General features: G+C 40.3%; 1 protein-coding gene across 1 annotated transcript in view; it reads right to left on the bottom strand.

Moving 5' to 3' along the window:
* Window positions 1–200: 200 nt before the first annotated feature.
* Window positions 201–20,093, bottom strand: part of Lig4 (DNA ligase 4) — a 35,790-nt gene continuing 15,897 nt past the window's right edge. Inside the window, exon 5 of the transcript XR_011367883.1 lies at window positions 201–338. The gene's annotated coding sequence lies outside the window, so the exon portion shown is untranslated. The remainder of the gene's footprint in view (window positions 339–20,093) is intronic.

Here is a 20,093-nt window from a genome sequence, read left to right as displayed (position 1 = left end):
TTATTTTATTTTATTTGAGAACATACTGTACAGAGGTGCTACAATTACATGGGCAGGATAATGCATACATTTCTTACCAAGCATTGCAGCCTCCTCCTTTGTTTACCCTTCACCTCCCTTCCCTGCCTCCCCCCTCCCCCCACCCAATTATACCCCCCTCCCCCCACCCAATAATACCCCCCTCCCCCCCCACACCGACATTGTAAAGCTGGTTTTGACATGACATTTTGTACTTCTCATTGTTGCAACAGGTCCACCTGAATCCTTAAACGACTTGTTTGTCTCCATCTCCTCCACATGTTATACTGACATCAAATATAGTGAAAGCGGGGGTTACACTGTGGGGGAGGGACATACAAAGCAACAAAGAAATAATCTTATAAATGTGTTAGAAACACATGCATGAAAGAAACGAAAACATTAAAATACATATTTAAGGGTTCATTTTCCTAACATCACATTATCTGACCTTTTCCGCTTGACTCATACTTATACTAGATATTGCAAATAAGGGAAACCATGGGACCTATGCTTCTTTGGGCCTGGCTTACTTCACTTAATATAATTTTTTCCAAACCTTTCCATTTCCTAACAAATGGGGAAATGTCATTCTTTCTGATGGAGGCATAGAATTCCATTGTGTATATATACCACATTTTCTTGATCCATTCATCTACTGAGGGGCATCTGGGTTGGTTCCATATCTTAGCTATGGACTTAACCCAAGATGATTCTCACACCTGCAATTCAAACCATAATAATGATGGTTTTAAGGAGGACTGGCCAGTTGCCTTTCAGGATGCCCTTGCGTTGGGGTTTGTCAGCTGTTTATCTCATTATTAATTGGAATAATTGTCTCCATGAAAGACGCTGTTATATGCAAATGCTATTTTCATCGTATCACACCAAGGTTCTTATTACCAACAAGATTTACCACTACTGATGTTGACCTGATTGTCTGACTCAAGTATATTGTCAGATTTCTCCCTAGGAAGTAATATCACTTCTTTCCTCCCCTTTCACACTGCGGTACCTGAAGGAAGTCACAAGATGCAGCTACCACTTCCAGATCAGGGAGAAGTAGCCTCGTCCTAAAGTGCAGAATATATATGTATATCATTTGGAATTTCACTCTATGAGAAAACACTTGTCTCTTTTCACTTACTTACTTATATCTTCAACCACTTATCCATTTATCCAATTTTCGTGGATAATTAGTATAGCTCTCATGTTACAATATGACATTATATGTTCCGTGGTGTTAGCCTCAATTAGGCCTTTAGCAGCTGATCGAGGTACCCATGGGTTCCTTGGACATGCACCCCTTACTGTGTGATTTCAGTGCTTGTCTACAAGACGCTTCATTACCTTCTTTCTCTACAAACTGACCAGGCTCACCCTGAGTGCTTCCTGTCCCACTCCTACAGCCAGCCATTTTTCCAGGGAGCTGGAAAATGTTTACTGTCCAGTATCTTTGCCTTTTTAAGAATAATATATAATCGGAATAGTATGACACCATTTATATGGTCTTTCCAGATGGCTTCTTTCACTTAACAATACATATTTAAAATCTCTTGATATCTATCAGTAGGTTGATAGCTCATTTCTTTCATCATCCATTATATTTTAATGTATGAATGTGATATAATTTGTCCATCCATTTATCTGTTGAAGAACATCTTGATTGTTTCCAGTATTTGGCAATCATGACTAAAGCTATTATAAATGTTTGCATGGAGGCTTTGGGAAAGGATGTATGGTTTTCAAATAGAAGGGCACTTGGTAGATTATATAGTAGCAAGACCATATTTAGTAGTAAAATTATGTAGTAGTAAGACCATATTTCGTTATAAAAATTGTCAAGCCCAGTGCTGGTGGTTCAGACCTGTAATCCTCACTACTCCAGAGACTGAGATCTGAGGATCACCAGCCCAGGCAGAAAAATCTAGGAGACTCTTACCTCCTATTAACCACCAGAAAACCTGAAGTGGTTGCCATAGCTCAAAGTAGTAGAGTGTTAACCTAGAGCAAAAGAGCTCAGGGACAGCTCCCAGGCCTCAAGTTTAAGTCCCAGAACTGATACGCACAAAAAAGTCAAGCTGTCTTTACACCATTTTGCACCAGCGGTGAATGAGGGTCACTCTTGCCAGTAATTGGTATTGAATATAATCTCCAATATTATTGTAATTTTAATTAATGGGTTTCTTTTAACATGCCAGCCTACTGCAATTCTACAGTGAAATTTTCCATGTTGTCACTGATTTTTCTTGAACCTAATATTGTTATTTTTATGACACTAACAAACCAATCTAATATCTGGATCACCTGCAGTTATGCTTCTATTTTTTTTTTTACTTTATTTGCTCTGATATTTCTCATAGTTGGGAATTGTTAGACTAAATGTTGGAAAGGAACTAGAATAATTGTAGAAAATCTGTGTGAAAAATGAGCTTTTGGTTATTCAAAGCAGGAATTAAGTTGGGCAGCACAGTCTCCAGCCTGGGTATGACTTGGGTTTCTTTCTAGCCTGGTGGTACCAGTGTACACCTCCTGGTTTTTGAGACTGATTTGGGTTTGGCTTTTTAAAGTGTGTTAGTTCTGGCTTAACCACTTCTTAAAATGTGGTCCAGTAGGTTTTTGAGACCCGGTAGGATTTTGTGGTGCCTCTTCTCTGTGACCTGAACACCACAGTTCTTCAAGTCCCCTGCTTCCTTCTCCGCACTGAGCACTGAAGCCCTCAGGTAGAAAAGTGACTTGCCGAGTTCATCCTGGCCAGACCTCTTTCTCTCAGAGGAATATCTCTGCCAATTCCTTGCTCATTTGACAGCCTGAATTCAGATTTTAAGTTCCTGGAGCTCTGAAATTAGCCAAAAACCCAGCTCAGCCACTCACTTTCTGCTCAGATTTCTCTGTGGCTTCTCAACTCTTGTTCAGCTTAATTTAAAAATCACCAAATGCTTCAGGGGGAAATTCAATGTGGAAGGTCAGGCTCAGCTCAACAGTTTTATTTGCTCTGGGCAATCTTTGACCTTTCAAGTGCTGGCTGCCTTGGTTGCTTATGCCTCTGAATAGAGTTACTTCCCTTTCATTTGGCTTTGTAGAGGAAGGCTGCTTAAATGCAGCTTACAGAATTCTTTATCCATATGTTCAATGTATAAGATAAAGGATGTTTCTACACTGGAATTTACTCTACCATAGCTAGAAACAGAAATACCCACTAGAGTATTTTAAAGCAAATCTCACAAGATCAGTTTGTAAAACTGATCTTGTAAAACTTTTAATACATATTTCTATCAAGTATGTTTTCTTAACACGATGCTGTTACAATAAGGAGAATAATAATATAAATTGGTACCAGGTCTGTGTCAAACCTTCCAATTGTGGATAAAGTCTTTAAGAGCCATTTGTTTGAATTTTGAGTCAATAGGGGTCCAACATGGTGCTTTGTTCATTTTTTTAATCTATTATATTTTCTCCTCCGTTTATGTTTTTATGGTTGGTTGTCATGTAAATCTTCTGTCTTTCACTTTTCCTAATTAAATCCTCTTGTTGACACTTAACTTTTCCTTGCGTCCATGTGGCTTACAGATAAAGATGTTTGATCACATTCAGATTTATATGTTTGATTATATGCAGATATTAATGATTGGTCATATTCAGATACAGACCTGACTATACTCAGGTCTTTGAGAAGAAAACTTCAGAGTATTCAACTAATACTTTTACTATGTTTTTACTATCCTATTTCAGCATTTTTCTTATTGGCTTGCTAGTTCATGCACTGTCAGCATGAAATATTTTTAATAAGTTTTTTATTGTGAAAATACTGTATAGAGGGGTTTCTGTTACATGAGCAAGGTAATGAGTACATTTCTTATCAAGCATTGTTGCCTCCTCCTTAGTTTTTCCCCTACCTAAGGTGAAATATAGAGATTATCAAAGATGTTTACTACCCAGTCAGTTCATTTTGTCACACACATGTAATAACTGTGTCCCTCCTTACGAGGCATTATTAAAAACTTCCACTTTCTTCTTTCTCTCAGTACATTTTGCTTAGCTTTTATTCACAGTTTCTTTTATTGTTGTAAAGATGATGTACAGCGTAGTTATTGCTTCATATGTCAGGTTTTTTCACTGTTTTAAAGGGCATATAAATAGATGCCTTGATAGTCAGTTGCTGTTAGCAAAATGGCATGTATCCTCAAAGAATGTCCACTAAGAAAAAGATAAGAATTAGATTCCACATAAAAAGCTGGGGTAGGAAGGGAGTCAAGAACATTAACCACAACATAATAAATTCAGGCAATGACTCTAAAAGCGGTGGTCTTCTCCTAAGAGGGCACTTGGCAAATCTGCAAGGCTGCTTCTCACACTACAGGCCGCTATTGACACTTGATGGACAGGCACCATGCATCCTTAGTGTCCTACAATGTGCTCGATGCCACAAACATTTTTTTCTTGTTCTTTTTGGTTTAACTCCTCATGGGTAAACTTTTTATTTATTTCTGTTCTACATGAGGGACCAAATGCCAAGTTCATGACAAATGCTGGTTAAAGATGGTATCCATTTCATCTAGCTTCCTTTTTTCGTGTTTGGGGTTCTTGGCTCTTTCGTGGCTGCCCCCTGTTGTAGTTCTAAGAATAATAGAAAAGTTGAGCAGTGGCAAGAAGTTCATGATGAGGAAAAGACTGTGAAGTGCCAGACATTGCCGTTTTTCCCTTTTGATGGTAGATGCCACAGACTTGGAGCACGTCCTGTCTCTCCAGGTATTGCTGATCCTGAACCCTTCTATGTTGATGTAGAGATAATCTCAAATATTAACTCTTCCTCTCCCTTCAGTAAAATACAGATAAGGGTATAAGGGTGGAGCTCGGTGATAAAGCATTTTCCTAGTCTATGGTAACCCTGGCTTCAACCCCTACCACCAACATCTAAATAAATGAAAGAAAGAATGAATAAATAAATGCCCTCACGTCAACTTGAAAGTTTACATACATGAGTGGTTTATTTCCTTTGCATTTATTCATTCATGAGTGAATGAGCATGAACATTAATAGCACAGAACATTGGTCCCCAATGTTAAGAGCCTCCTACCTCTTCAGAGTGGAAGCATTTAGGCCTTGACTCCCTCTTTTTATCTTCCCTATCTTTGCCCAGAAGCTCAGTGAATAACTAGATTCTCTTGGTGGCCACATTTGGTGCCTGTTCATTCTCCCCCCAAATAAGAATAAGAATCACTACTTGACATAGCTCATCAGCCTCCCATTGGTCCGTGATTGCTGGAAGCCCACTGTGATTGGTGCCTGGGCTCAGTGAAGATGAACCAAGAACATTCCAGCTCTGCCTTGAACCAATCCACTCACCAGAGCCATGGGCTCCTGCTGGGAGCAAGCTTTGGACCAAATATTTGAAGAGAAGGCTGGGAGGCACAGAGAGTTAGATAAAGCATGGACCCCACCCCTCAAAACCTGTGTAATGTACCAAGGAAAGACATATCAGAGAATTAACAGTGCAAGTCCACAGGTTATGAACCTGTGGTTCATTCTCCCCCTCGTACTTTCTCCTGCGTGCTCCCTTTCCTTTGGCCAATATTGACATTCGTTAAATAAGCTCTATTGAGCAGGAGAGATAAGATCCTATGCTTTTAGGTTTGGAAAATCAGGTAAACAAATACAAACAAGTACATAATAAGGACTGTGTTCAGATAACAGCAAGTCATAGCCAGGTACCAGTGGCTTACTCCTTTGTACTCGGGAGGCTGAGACCTGAGGATCACAGTTCAAGGCTAGCTTGGGCAGAAAGTCTATTAGACTCTTATCTCCAGTTAATCACCAAAAGCCCAAGGTGGAACAGTAGCTCAAGTGGTAGAACGCTAGCCTTGAGCATAAATGCTCAGAGACAGAGCCCTGGACCTAAGTTCAAGCCCTAGGACCAGCATACACACATATACCACAGGCACACACACAAAAGCAAGGCATCTAGGAGAGAACAAGGTTTCAGGGGAAAGAGAGCATGAGGCTACATGCATGTCAGCATACACTCATACTTAAGTATGTACTTATCAATAAGAAATATCTTACATGTATATCAAATTTATTTACTGACACACATATCAATAAAATTTATGGCATCAGAAGGTGAGAATAGTAGGGGTGTTGGAGAGATGAAAAGAGGTTAATCAATGGGTACAAGAAGCAGAACGGAGTCAGCTCTGATGGGCAAAGCATAGTGGGGTGACCACAGGGAGCAATGTTTTGTTAAAATACATTTTTATTGTAAAAATACTGTACAGAGGGGTTACAGTTACATGAGTAACATGCTAACTCTTTCTTTGTTTTTCCCCTACCATCTCTTCCCTCCCCACCTCTTCAACTCCTCCCTTTCTCCCCCCAACCAGTTGTAAAGTTCATTTTCACCCTAGTGTCTTGTGCATCTCATTTAAGCATTTTGTTTTTTCCCTTCCCCTCCTCAAATTAGAAAAATGTATATACAAGATGTAGGGCACTGGAATCAAATACAGTGAAACTGGGGATTATACCGTGGGGAAAGAACATACCAAGGAAACAAAAGAAAATCACATAGTACATTCTAAGTACTTTAAAAACAATAGCAAGAAAGAAAAAAACCACTTGTGTCTCTATCTTGGGGTTCATTTCGCTTAACATCATCTTATATGGTCATATGTACATAGCTTTTGACCTTTTCTGCTTGTCCTAGACATATACTAGTTATTACAAATAAGGGAAACCATGGGACCTATGTTTCTTTGGGCCTAGCTACTGCACTTAATATAATTTTTTCCAAGTCTTTCCATTCCTAACAAATGGGGTGATGTCATTCTTTCTAATGAAGGCATAGAATTCCATTCTCTCTATATATAGAGAGAGAATATATATATATAGAGAGAGAGAGAGAGAGAGAGAGAGAGAGAATGGAATTCTATGCCTTCTATATGAAGGCATAGAATTCCATTCTCTCTCTCTATAGAGAGAGAATATATATATATATATATAGAGAGAGAGAGAGAGAGAGAATGGAATTCTATGCCTTCATATATATATATATATATATATATATATATATATGTGGCAACATTGAATTACATTTCAAAAAGCTGAAAGAAAGTTTCAGGAGGTGGATATATTTATAACACAATTGCAATATAATGCACCACATACATGTCTCATAGGACTACACAGTGCCTCATAAAATTACAGCTTTATGCATTTATATGTAGTTAAAATGTATTTAGTAAAAATTTCTAAAAATAAATTTCGGAAACAGTCTAGTTAAAAGAACTCATGAAATAAACTGTCACCCTTAAGTTTCCTCATTCCCCCTAAGATTCATATAAATAAGGTTTGGATGCAAATATCTTGAAACTCAGTCATATTCTCAGGTAGTAACGCTGTGTAATAAAGAAAACTGACATCAGGAAATCATCCTGGAATGAGATGGAGCCAATAAAGTCAAGAGACACGAGGAAGACAATCTCCTCACTGTGATCCAGAACTCAGCCTCCATTTCCACCCCCAGCACTCCTCCAAGATACTCTGTACTCAAAATCTCTGTCTCCTCTTAATCCACATATCCTAGCCAGGTATCATACTCTAACTCCAGGTCTCATGAATCCCACTTTCCGACTTCACTGACTTGTTTGATTCACTAATATCTTTATTACAGAATGGTTCCTCAATACCTAGTAAATCAGTACAATACATTGTCTCTGTAATCATTTTCATGTACGTACACGTTGCTTTCATATTGCAGAAAGAGAAAATTCAGACACACCAGTTAACTGTGCTGGCACACATTTTCTGACCCTTTGTGATATTGTATGCTGCCACCTGCAGGAAGGATGAGGAATCACTCTCATCCTAGGAAATTAGCATTATCATGTTGTTTGAGAACTTAAAAAAAAAAAGAAAAGAAAGCAAAACATATTGCTCTAAGTCTTCAATTAATAGCATTGATGCCACTGGGAGGCTCAATTCATAAGTGAATGTAATCCTTCACCCCTTGGGAAAGACTGCAGCAGTCGGCTATACAAACTCCAAAGTGATGGTGGTGTAAGCTCCCTGGCATTTATAATGATTGTAAAGGTCACCTTTATCCCCTCTCCATCTCTGATCACTCCGCAGCTTCAGTCACCCACAGCAAACTACAGTCTGAAAATATTTCCTGGAACTTTCTAGAAATAGGCACTTTGTAATTTTTAAACTGAAGGCCAATCTGAGCTAGATGATGAATCCTTTCAGGATTCTGACCTGCGGCCTTGGGATACAGTCAGTCACTGGTCTGGGGCTTCCACAACAAACATCCTGCCCTCCTGATGGTCAGTAGCGCTGCTGTCACGAGAGTCCTCTGACCATGGTGTTCACAGGATCTGCTCTCACGTCACAACACCCAGCACTGAATTCCCCCCCTCCCCACTCTGCCTTACAATGGTACCTGGCCAGGAAAGCAGCAACACCTGCAATTTTGTTACAGCCTATTATCACAACTGCTCCCTTTTGTTATGAGATTCTGCCATTTTTCCCACTGTATCTAATTGATAAATTTTAACATAAGTATGTTATGTGTAAGACCGGATACAAAAAATATGTGACTTTCCAGTCTCAGCCCATAGAAGAAGGGAAATACTCTGGTCAAAATCCCTACTTCAGGAGTACTGTAATGAAATGTAGACTGCAAGATAAGCATGATATTTAACAACTGGTTTTCTTTCAAATAAAATGAACTTAAATTGTTGATATTGATATGATAAAACACCTCTTTTTTTGAGGTGATATCTATCGACTCATTAAGATAGATAAACTATAACTTTTTAAGTTTAATTTTATTGTCAAGGTGATGCGCAAAAGGGGTTACAGTTACAAATATAAGGTATTACATTGTGAGTATCACTGTATCATTGGTTCCCCCTTTGTATCACTGTTTTGTTGTTCCCTTTCCCTTCCCTAATTCAGATAAATGTATATACAATAAAAACACCTTCTCATATTTAGAAATATTTTAGCATAAAATCTTTAAAGGACTAAATAATAGGTGATACTAAGATTAAATATAACCTGACTGTATACTAAGGAAAAATGCAAAATGCCTTTAAAATCTTTTGTCTCCTATCCCCCGAAATATCAGTTCTTTGTTTGAGAGTGTTGGGTTCTATCATTGGAGCTGCATCTTCTATATACTATTTCTAAGCTTGGAATCAATACCAGAGATAAATTCATATAAAAGCCCAGGAAATGCTGTGGCAGGATTTCATAAGTAAGGCTTAGGAAATATAACTCCTCGTGATTTAAAAGTACTTATCCCCAAATAGACTCTCAGAACATATGGGATCCTTGGAGGTATGAGGACTGAAGGCACTGAAGCTCCGTCCCCCAAGGCGACAAGTCCTCAGCAGCAGGTGTGAAGATGCTTCCCCCAGAGTTATTTATGGAAGCGATTAGCATGCATCTTTTCAGAGCCCCTGGATCAATGAAGACAGGGTTCTCTGTCTAAAAGGAGCATGGGTGAAGGCCAAAGTCATCAAGTTGGAAAATATGGCATCTCATTTCCTAGCTCTGCTGTGGGAGCTCAACTCTGCCCCTCTCAAGACCGTCCTTTTCATCTACATCACTGTGTCTGCTGCCAGCCAAGGAACCAACAGAGAGCAATTAATAACTATGAAATCCCACCCCAGGTTTTGATGATCCATTTCACACAGGCCAGGCACTTGAATCTTCTAGGCCCCTCAGGGTAAATCATCTTTGAATTTTATCATATCTAAGAAACTTCCTAACACTAAACTAGGAAAAGTAAATTTAGTCTTGGGCTAAAAACAATTCATGAAGAAATTCAAAAGGCCATGATTCCAATTGTGTCAGAAGGACCTATGTTATTAGACATATATGCCAATTGTGTATCAATAGAGTCTTCACATAGTATGCCAAAGTCTCAGCATCTCCAGATGGTGAAGCAGAAGAATCTGTTCTTTGGGTGAGTGAATAAAATCTTCAACACCAGTTTTAAGACTTTTGCCTTCCATATTGTTGGACATCTTATTCCAATCTAGTCTTACTCGTGGAAAAGAGAATCCATTTGTGTTTTTGTGGGTGTGTTGTAATCATTACAGAACATTACTTTAACATGGTTTTTACATTGCAGTCAGATTTACACACACGAGAGCCCATTGGTTTGGGAAGATAAACAGAAAATAACCCATTGATCTTTTCACTTGTCAGGTCTTGAAATGCAAATGGAAAGTTTTGGAGTTGATTTCTGAGTATTGGGGATGAATGGCAGCTTCCTACAGAAATGTCCAGAAGACAACAAGCTTTTGTTGTTTCTTGGCAGCAGAAGCACAACTAGTGGAAGCTCACAGATGGCTTTTAGAAGTTGCCTCATGAGGGGCTGAGTCTTTGAAAGGATGGTGGCCATAGAGGCAGAGGGAGTAAAATGCAAGAGGGACAAGGAAAGCCATATTTGCTTTGAAAAAGGGTTTGGAGAATGTGAGGGGACCCTAAAGTCCATGCACACTGAGAGGCTGGAAGGATGACCAAGATAACTGGCTCTGCTCCCCATGGTGAGGGTGAACACCAGGGTTCCACCTAGACATCTCCAGTTGAGATAAGAAGTAAACGTCCTCAATATTAGCAATTCAAAACAAAGCCTAGGAGCGATGGTTCACACCTGTAATCCCAACACCGGGAGGCTGAGGCAAGAGGATCCTGAGTTCATGCCAGCCTGATCTTTACAGTAAGTATGAGGTGAGCTGAGTTACAAAGTGAGACCTTGCCTCAGAAAAACCAATTAAACACAACAACAGCAGCAAAGAGGTCATTGTCAGTGCCTGGAATATGGAACATAGTGATAAAAAACTGTCTGGAGGATAAACTTCAGGTAATTTGATTTGTGCCATCATTTAGAAAGTAAAGATACTCACTTTGACTCAGTACCCAGATCCCTGTCTCTCAGGATACCAGGCATTGTCTGCCATGATGTCTGGGTTTCTGTGGAGCCTCGTCCTACGCTCCACTGTCACAGGCTTAAAAAGTTGCTGGCTAAGGAAGTGGCCCTGTAGCTCAAGTGGTAGAGCGCTCGCCTTGAGCTGAAGAGCTGAGGGATAGTGCCCAGGCCCAGAGTTCAAGCCCCACAACCGACAAAAAAAAAATAAAGTTGCTGGCTAAATAGAAGGGAGGCTGGAGGTGTGGCTCAGCAGTACAGCACCAGCCTAAATAGAAAGGAATCTTGACATGGTACACGTAACATTCTTCTTCTGCCTCAGGCATGTACATGGTGTTAGACTGGAACCTTAACTCTGCTTGAGCTCCTTACCTAGTAAGTGTAAGGCTGTGTGTCGTCATGGATACAAATGGATACAGAATCCCCTGCTTGCTGTAAAGAGTCAGTATAGTTGTGTGTAAAGAATTGGGCTCAAGCATGTGACTTCACGTGAACCACAACCGGACATTCAAGTTACCTGTTTCTTGAAGGCATCTCCAGGTGAGGACAGAAGAGAAAGAAAAAATGGAAACCAAGGAAGTACAGTCATAGAACTTCCAAGTAGATGGAAGATTCTAGAAATTATGCAATTCCAAAAGAAACATGATTTTGCTTTGAATGTGGACCTGGCCTGGAAAACCCCACTAATGTCCCCAGTGCCACAATATGCACCTTCCAAAATCCAATCCATGACTTTTCCTGTTGCAAAGGAGACAAGAGAGTGAGATAAGGAAATGCAGAATAAGATCAGTGTACACAGACCAAAGTAACCCAAAACAGCTGAACTCTGAGTCCATTCACATCACCTCGATTAAAATTCTTAAGAGGCCAAAAATTGGATATTCTACTGGAAGTTAGGAGCTGGTGACACATATACTATTTTCCTCTCATGAGATATTTTCCCAATTCCATATGACATTCAGAGCAACTTCAGCTCTTCTTTCCTACAATGGAAAGGAAATAGAATCTAATTTTCGAGGGTTAAAATAGAAAAAATGCAGACAGGCAGAATTTTCGTCCTTTCTTTCCATAGATGTCGGCTTACAGTGATGGACACTCACAGTGAAAGGCGTTTCCTTACCCACAAAGAAGCCTCAGAACTTCTCCCCCAGCCAGAGCCAGAAGCTGATGGCTGAACTACTGAGATCTCGAGTTGGTCAAAGTAGGTCTGTCCAGGTCAGCTCTGATTTTGTCTAAGTCGTCCAATAATTGTGCTCTTCTTTTCCTGAAAGCAACAATCTTGATTCACTCTTAACTTCCTCTTAGTTGTCTGCTGTAGTATTTTGTCACACAATACATTTGAAGAGCAACAGTCTTCTCTTGGTTTGTCTCGGTGCTAGAAGAGTGAGATCCAAGTCCCAAGTACTAACATAACAAAACCTTTGGCTTCACTGAACCTGGACACATTGCAGTACAGAGTCATGGACCTTCTCAAGTCCTGGTCTTGGACAGAGAGTGAGGGAAGAACAATGGGCAGAGATGTTGCTCACAGAACACACCATCATAGCTGTCAGGCACTTGGCTCAGGTAGGAGTACAGAGTGTAGCCAAATTAAATGGATTAATAATTAGATTATCTTCAGCAGGTCAGATACAAATGTCAGATGTATATGTACATACATACTATGGTGAAGTTGGAGAACAACCCTATGACGCAGATCTCACAGGTAAGATCACTGGAGCCCAGAGAATTTAACTCCCTAGTCAGTTGGATGACTCGCAAATGGCTGAAGTATGGCAGTGATGTAGGTATGAAAGGAACCAACAGTCCCCAACATCACCACCATCCTATGGCTGAATAGCTGAAATCGCTGGAGACAGAGACAAGCTCTTTGCCTCTATGGCCCATTAATATTTCAACTTCACTGAACAACAGAGCCTAATATTATAAGCCAACAAATCTGAATTCATCAGAAGGGAGATGTTATATAAATATCAAGTAGAATGACTTCTTACAATAAACTTGATTGATTTGTTTTTCTTTCAGACACTGTGTCCTTGGACTTGCTTTCCATTTTTAGTACATATTTTGGGAAAACATCAACCAAAACACCAAATGACTTCTCTTTCTAGCTCGTTAATGCCCATAATCAATGTTCTCAGCAAACACACATTGTAACTGCCTTGCGGGTCTAAAATTGCTTAATCACATACATTTGGGTATTACAGGATCTGACAGATAGTGTCTCAGCTCCCGTGACCCTCTGTCCCGTGGAAGTCAAGACCTGACAAGGGTCATATTGGTTTTGCCATCATTGCTACAAATCTGAATGGAACATTAGGTTTATTCATTTGTCTTTAAAATATCCTAATGTGGGGGACATGGCAAGTAGCAAATTACAACCCGCCTTGTGCTCCTTAATCTACTGCCACGGGGAGCAACACAATAAAGGAAACTGGACCTCCCGGTAGAACTGAGGTTTGGAGCCCAACAGACCTGTATGTAGCCTTCTGCCAGCAACAGAGCCCAAGGTTACATTAACCAAGGATTTTACTGGTCTTGTGCCAGGAAGTAAGGTACAGACTTCAATAGGTGACAATATTTTTGTATGCAAGCGGTAGGTAGGTGACCTTCTTATTCTGGAAGGAGAGCTAAACAGTAAATAGCCTTCAATTTGCATAAACCTAAGTCTACCCTCAGGCTCCCACATGTTTTAGAGTGGAGTTCCCTTAAGCCAGGGCTGACTGACCTTTCCAGGAAAGCTCCCAGGGGTCTGAGAGTGTGTTGGGAGAAGGCACTCCAAACTCCCAGTCCTTTCAGGGTCTCACAGCGTGGATTTTCAGGCTCTCACAATGGCAGGCAGTGGTCTTCCTCTCTGCTGAGGTTCAGCAAGGCTCATAGTTTTGTTACCGACTAATTCCCAACATCTGCAAGAAAGCCCACCCTGGATGTTGGGAAATTATTTTGTTCCTTACAGTGCTCTGGTTGCTTTAGGTAGGATTTTTGTGTTAGGATGATAGTTGTAGGGGAGGGGGGGGGACAGAGGAAATGGAATCAAACTCAGGTAAAATGAAATCTCAATGAGCTGACGACTATTGATGGATGATGACTATGTGAATTCCATCGCATTTCCTTCCTAATTCTTGTTGCACTTATATGTCTACCTAACACTTTCAAAAGAAACTACCTGACATCACAGGCTCAGTGGCTGTAGGCAGTTGTCTTAAAGTGCCTTTGCCTCATGGCTCCTCTCAATCCTTACATCTGCACAGACTCTGGAAGGCTCCCAGGTAGCCACAGGAGTGGCAGGAGCCCTGGGACTATGCCAGAACCACAACGGGAAGATGTCAGAGATCCTAGCATAGGCTGGCATTTCTCTGTTCTCTATTCTACACTACATGTGATGCCAAAGTCATAGGAGCAGGGAAACAATCCACTTCCATATAACAAACGTCCTTGTGGATAGTGACTGGAGAAGAGACAACAAAGCAGCAAGAGGAGCTCCTTACCTAGGACAGAAGCTCACCTGCTACCTTAGTAGCCCAAACCCTCCTTCTTCACAGGTCTAGGTTATTCATAGTCAGGGTACTTCTTCAATCAAAACACTGCTGCTCTAGTGCTCTGGGTGCCTCTTCAGTAGTCCAGGTTAGTAACAGGATTCACAGGTGTGTTCTCTGTAGGGACCTGGATGTTTATGTACTGTTGACATTATTTTCCAGCGAACAAATAAATATGGGAGGACACCAGATTAAATTTTATTATTATTGTCTTTGGGTAGTTGTACCTAAAGGGCTTTTGATTCAACATGTCGGTTTGTGAGTACAAGGTATCGTGATTAATGTTACCCTTGTCATCACTGTCCATCACTCTCAACCCTACCTGTTGAGAGTCACAGTCCTTTCAGGGGTGGGAGGGAGGCATCCACCATTGCTCATGAGCCTCTGGAACTCACTGACTGCCCTAGCAGTATGTACTACAGAAAGGACAAAGTTCAAGGGACAGAGTGAGCTGGAGGGAGCGATGTGTTTCCTTGAGGGCCAGGGAATGAGGTTTCTGCTAGAGGGAGTGGTATGTTTGCAGACACTCCTGAAAATTAAAGAAGATGTCATCCATCTCCTGTGGGGGATGCAAGAGAGCATGGGGACCTAGAGAAAATTATTCCTTTCCCTCCAAAATATCTGCAAAATACCCTCCAAGGGCCGGGCGCTGGTGGCTCAAGCCTATAATCCTAGCTACTCAGGAGGCTGAGATCTGAGGATCGCCGTTCAAAGCCAGCCCAGGCAGGAGAGACTGTGAGACTCCTATCTCCAATAAACCACCAGAAAACTGGAAGTGGCGCTGTAGCTCAAGTGGTAGAGCGCTCGCCTTGAGCTGAAGAGCTGAGGGACAGCGCCCAGGCCCAGAGTTCAAGCCCCACGACCGACAAAAAAAAAAAAAAAAAAAAACCCTCCAAGGGGTTTGTTCCCTTTGATAGTACACCACCCTGGAATGTCTGCCTATTGTAGTCATAGCATTTCTATAGTGTCTCCCTACCTCCCCTTTAGCTTCCGCATCTGAGTTTCTTAGAGCTGAGTTGCTAAATCAAGGGTGCTCTTCAATTGAGCTCTAACTTGAAAATGTCCTTAGTTTGAAATTTTAGGTCTTTGTGATCTGATTCATCCTATCTAGGTCAGGTTTACTCATACAATATTAGTCTTGCTTTGGCTTTCTAATAAAATCCCTTCCAAATTCATAATTAAAACTACATAAGGTTTTTAATCTGAACAAACATAATTACTTTATATTCCTTTATGTTTTTCTTCTATTTCTTCCTTTTTCAATAGCCATTAATTATTGTCCTACAAGTTCACGTACATGTAGACAAGCCAAAAGGAAAATAGGGGACATTGAATTAAAAATATTTTAATAAAACTTTGACTATTTAACTGGAATCACCATTTTATGAAAATTGGACATGTATTATTTGGCGGTTAGCTATCCAACTATTTATCTCATAATAGCTCCACAGAACTCCATTTGGTATAGTTTGCTCTTTTTTAAATCCATTACTCTATCGAATACTTAGAATTTTCATTAGATTTAGCTAATAATGACAATATCAGTAAGCATCAGCTAGTTGTGTGAGTTGGGCCTCTGACTTGGACACATACATAATGCCTTCTTCTTTCTGGAGCCCCAGCAACCGGTGTGAAACATGACAGCAGATGCTGGGACAGCACAGTCACGAAGACAAGACAAGACACATAGCAACATGCTAAGGAAATCCAACACACCGAAGATGAAGATGCTCATTCCTGCTTTCACCTGCCGCCTGCCACTCTGTGGATGGTGGAATGATCCCCCTCAGTGTCTTATTTCAAGACTCTGGATCTTTGTACAGCCCACTGCTGCCTACTTCTGTTCCATCTACTCTATTATTTTTAATTTATAAAAGACTGCCAGGTATTCTCATTTTATCTACTTTTTGAAATTGTTTTTTAGTTTGTAGCTTAGTGAAAATATCCTTATCAAAAAACTTCGATTTCTTGTTTGAGATTCGGAGGCAGGCAGATCATGCCACTTCCTTCGGACAGAGTCTCCTTTCCCAGGATTCCACAGTTCTTGTCAAACTCCATCTTATCCCAGCTCTCTTCCCTTCTTCTGCTGCAATGGCCCAAACCTTTCATCAGGTCTGTACAGCATAAACTGGCCTCTTCTTGATGGCCTGGTCTCCTGCCCCACCCCCACCCACACATATTGAGCTAGTACAGTTAACCTCAGTATTTTTTTTAATACAAAAATATCAGTAAGAAAAATCTATTTAACAATTTGTCAACAAAAGAAATGACGTTACATCAACTAAACACCACAGCACTTGCTGAACGTGGGGAAAAGTCATGGGGAAATATGAATTGGGATGTCTATCTCCCTGGTTTCCCTCCACCCTGCCCTTAAAGTGCTGTTTCCACTCTTTCCATATCATTTCCCCATCTTAATAAAGACTGGTGAATCTGTGATGAAGTCTCAAAAAGGAAAATGGGTGCTGGGAACTGGTGGCCCACACCTGTAATCCTACCTACTCAGGAGGCTGAGATCTAAGGACCACCGTTCAAAGCCAGCCCAGGAAGGAAAGTCTGTGAGATTCTTATCTCCAATAAACCACTCAGAAAACCAGAAGTGGCGCTGTGACTCAAGTGGTAGAGTACTAGCCTTGAGCTGAAAAGCTGAGGGACAGCACCCAGGCCCAGAGTTCAAGCCCCATGACCGACAAAAAAAACAAAAAAAAAGTGTAAAATGGTGCCTCATAACCACTTATTTCTCAGTCAAAATCTTCATCACCATCACCATCATCATCACTATCATCATCAGCCACTGGAGGATCATTATCACCACCAGCACCAGCACCAGCACCAGCACCACCACCACCATCATCATCATCAATCACTAGCAATGCCACAGTCATCCTTCCCAATCGCTTAATTTAGGATCTGAGTTGCTCCTATCTCTGCCTCTTGAGCAGATCAGGAGGGAGAAGGAAGTGGAGGGGCACAGTTTTTTGTAATAGTTTTGGTGTGGAAGAGCTTTGCCACCTTTTCTCACATGCATTGGAAAGCGAGTGGCAGTTGTGACTGCACCGGCATACCTACATGTCACCCTGGCAAGTGTGGATCATAGGTGCACAGCTGCCTGCCTGCTAAATAGGAAACAGGGAACCGGAGTTTCCACCACAATGTCTACACTTGCCATTGAGGAATCTACTTTCATTCCCAGGAAGCTATAAAAGACTCTCAAGTCTCACAGTTTGACCTGCCCACGGGTCACCTTATTTTTCCCTAAAATTAGAACTTAGACCCCAAGTAAGCAGATAGAGAGAGTTCAATGAGAATGAGAAAACTTTCTGAACATATTCAAAACAAGCATCTGTCTTCTAGTTATGCATGAAATCATCAAAGCTAAGCATGAGATCCTAAGCATGAAGTGTTCCAAATAGATATTCACATTGTCATTGGGCACAAGAGTGAGCTGCTAATAAAAATCTAACATAAGTAGAGAATGAGCAACTGGTTTTCTCTCATTATAATACTGAAGCTTGAAATACTACCTAAACATTCTTCAGATAACAAAAACAAGAGCCCCTTTCTACAGTATGGCCTAATTTTACTAGACATGTTGCTCTGTGTTATATAAGTGCAATGTGAATAGCTGTGGGTTCTGGGGGCAAGCAGAGACAGTCCTTAGGTGATACAAAGCATGTCAAAGGAATCTAAACATCTAGTCTACATTACACAAAACAGAATTCTAGCCTTATGTGGAAATACTTTCAGGTTAATAAACAGGAACCTGTTTCCTTTGCTTTTCTTCATTTCTGACTTTCCTTTGTTGATATGATGGGAAAGAAACTTCCTAAAACCCAATTTGCTTTTAATATCTGGGCATTATGGAATTCCTTGCTTAATAGTTAAGTCATACACACTGTGAATTTCAATAGGGTTCAGAGCTCTCCCTAATATTTATACAAGTATCTACTGACTATATAGATTGAGTAAATAATAAACAATATTACACAACAAAAAACTGTATGCATTTTCTGGGAGAAATGTTAGGATATTCTTAAATATCCTTACTCTGTACAACACCTTCATAATAACAATAAAATTATGTTTAAAAATTTTAAAAATCTGTGTATATCAACTTTATAATAACAATTAAAAAAAACCCTGTCCCGCTGGGCACCGGTAGCTCACGCCTATAATCCTAGCTACTCAGGAAGCTGAGATTTGAGGATTGCGGTTCAAAGCTAGTCGGGCAGGAAAGTCCGTAAGACTCTTATCTCTAATAAACCACTAGAAAACTGGAAGTGGTCTGTGGCTCAAGTGGTAGAGTGCTTGCCTTGAGCTGAAGAGCTGAGGGACAACGCGCAGGCCCAGAGTTCCAAGCCCCGTGACCAACCAAACAAAAAAAAGTTCAACTAAAATAATTTTTTAATCCTTAACATAGTGCTTTTGACACTTCATGGAATATTTGTATATAAATGGTATGTAAATATGTATATATGGTTTCTCTCATTTGCAATAATTAGTATACATCTAAGATTTTATCAGATGAGCAGAAAAGCTCAAAAGCTATGTACATATGACCATATAAGATGATGCAAGTGAAATGAATCCCAAGATATGGACATAACAGGTCTTTCTTTTCTGTTGTTTTTAATGTACTATGTGATTTTTTTGTTTCCTTTGTATGTTCTTCTCCCCATGGTCTATCCCTTGTTGTCACTTCATTTTGGTACCCTGCATCTTGTATATACATTTGTCTAATTTGGGAAAGGGGAATAACAAAACACTAAAACAAAGACACAGGATGATCCATTGCAACAATGATACCCACAAGACACTATATTGGAAATGAACTGTACAATTTCAGGGGTGGGGAGTGAGGGAAGTGAGGGAGGGAAGGGATAGTAAGAGAGCAACAAAGGAGGGGGTAACAATGCTCGACAAGAAATGTACTCATTACCTTACTCATGTAACGGTAACCACTCTGTACAGCATCTTTACAATAAAATAAAATTTTAAAAATAATGGATTTTCACTGCAAATATTTTGAGTAGAGTATAATGGGTGCGTCCTTTCTGTATGTCAGGTTTTAAAATATGACTGTGCATTTGACAATTCTTATATAGACTTCTAGATCTTACCTCCAGAGATTCTTAGTAGATGAGGCCCTGAATTCAAGCTCTAGTACCAACGCTAGATAGATTAGATAGATAGATAGATAGATAGATAGATAGATAGACAGACAGACAGACAGACAGACAGACAGACAGACAGACAGACAGACAGATAGATAGATAGATAGATAGATAGATAGATAGATAGATAGGTAGGTAGGTAGGTAACAAAGAATAACAGAAAATGAATACCAAGTGTTACTGAAAGAAATATTCACCATTGACCACAAGGTGGCAGCAGTGGAAAGCTGCTGAAAGAATAGCCAGTGATGGGGTGTGGTCAGCCTGGGCCTGCGGGATGGCACTTGGAGCCAAGTTTGTCAGACAGATCTTGTGTTTAAGAGCTCATTTTCTCTTCTCTGGTTGCCCTTTTCCAGCATGAAAAACAAGAACAGGTTTGATTACTCTGTAAGTGGCAATACTTCCTTTGAACCTGTTTCCTACTCACTTAAA

This window comes from Dipodomys merriami, unplaced genomic scaffold (genome assembly GCF_024711535.1).
Source record: "Dipodomys merriami isolate MVZ:Mamm:240054 unplaced genomic scaffold, mDipMer1.0.p SCAF_6, whole genome shotgun sequence".
Classification (NCBI taxonomy): domain Eukaryota; kingdom Metazoa; phylum Chordata; class Mammalia; order Rodentia; family Heteromyidae; genus Dipodomys; species Dipodomys merriami.
Note: the sequence above shows the minus strand (reverse complement) of the source record. Positions and strands in the feature narration are given on the sequence as shown.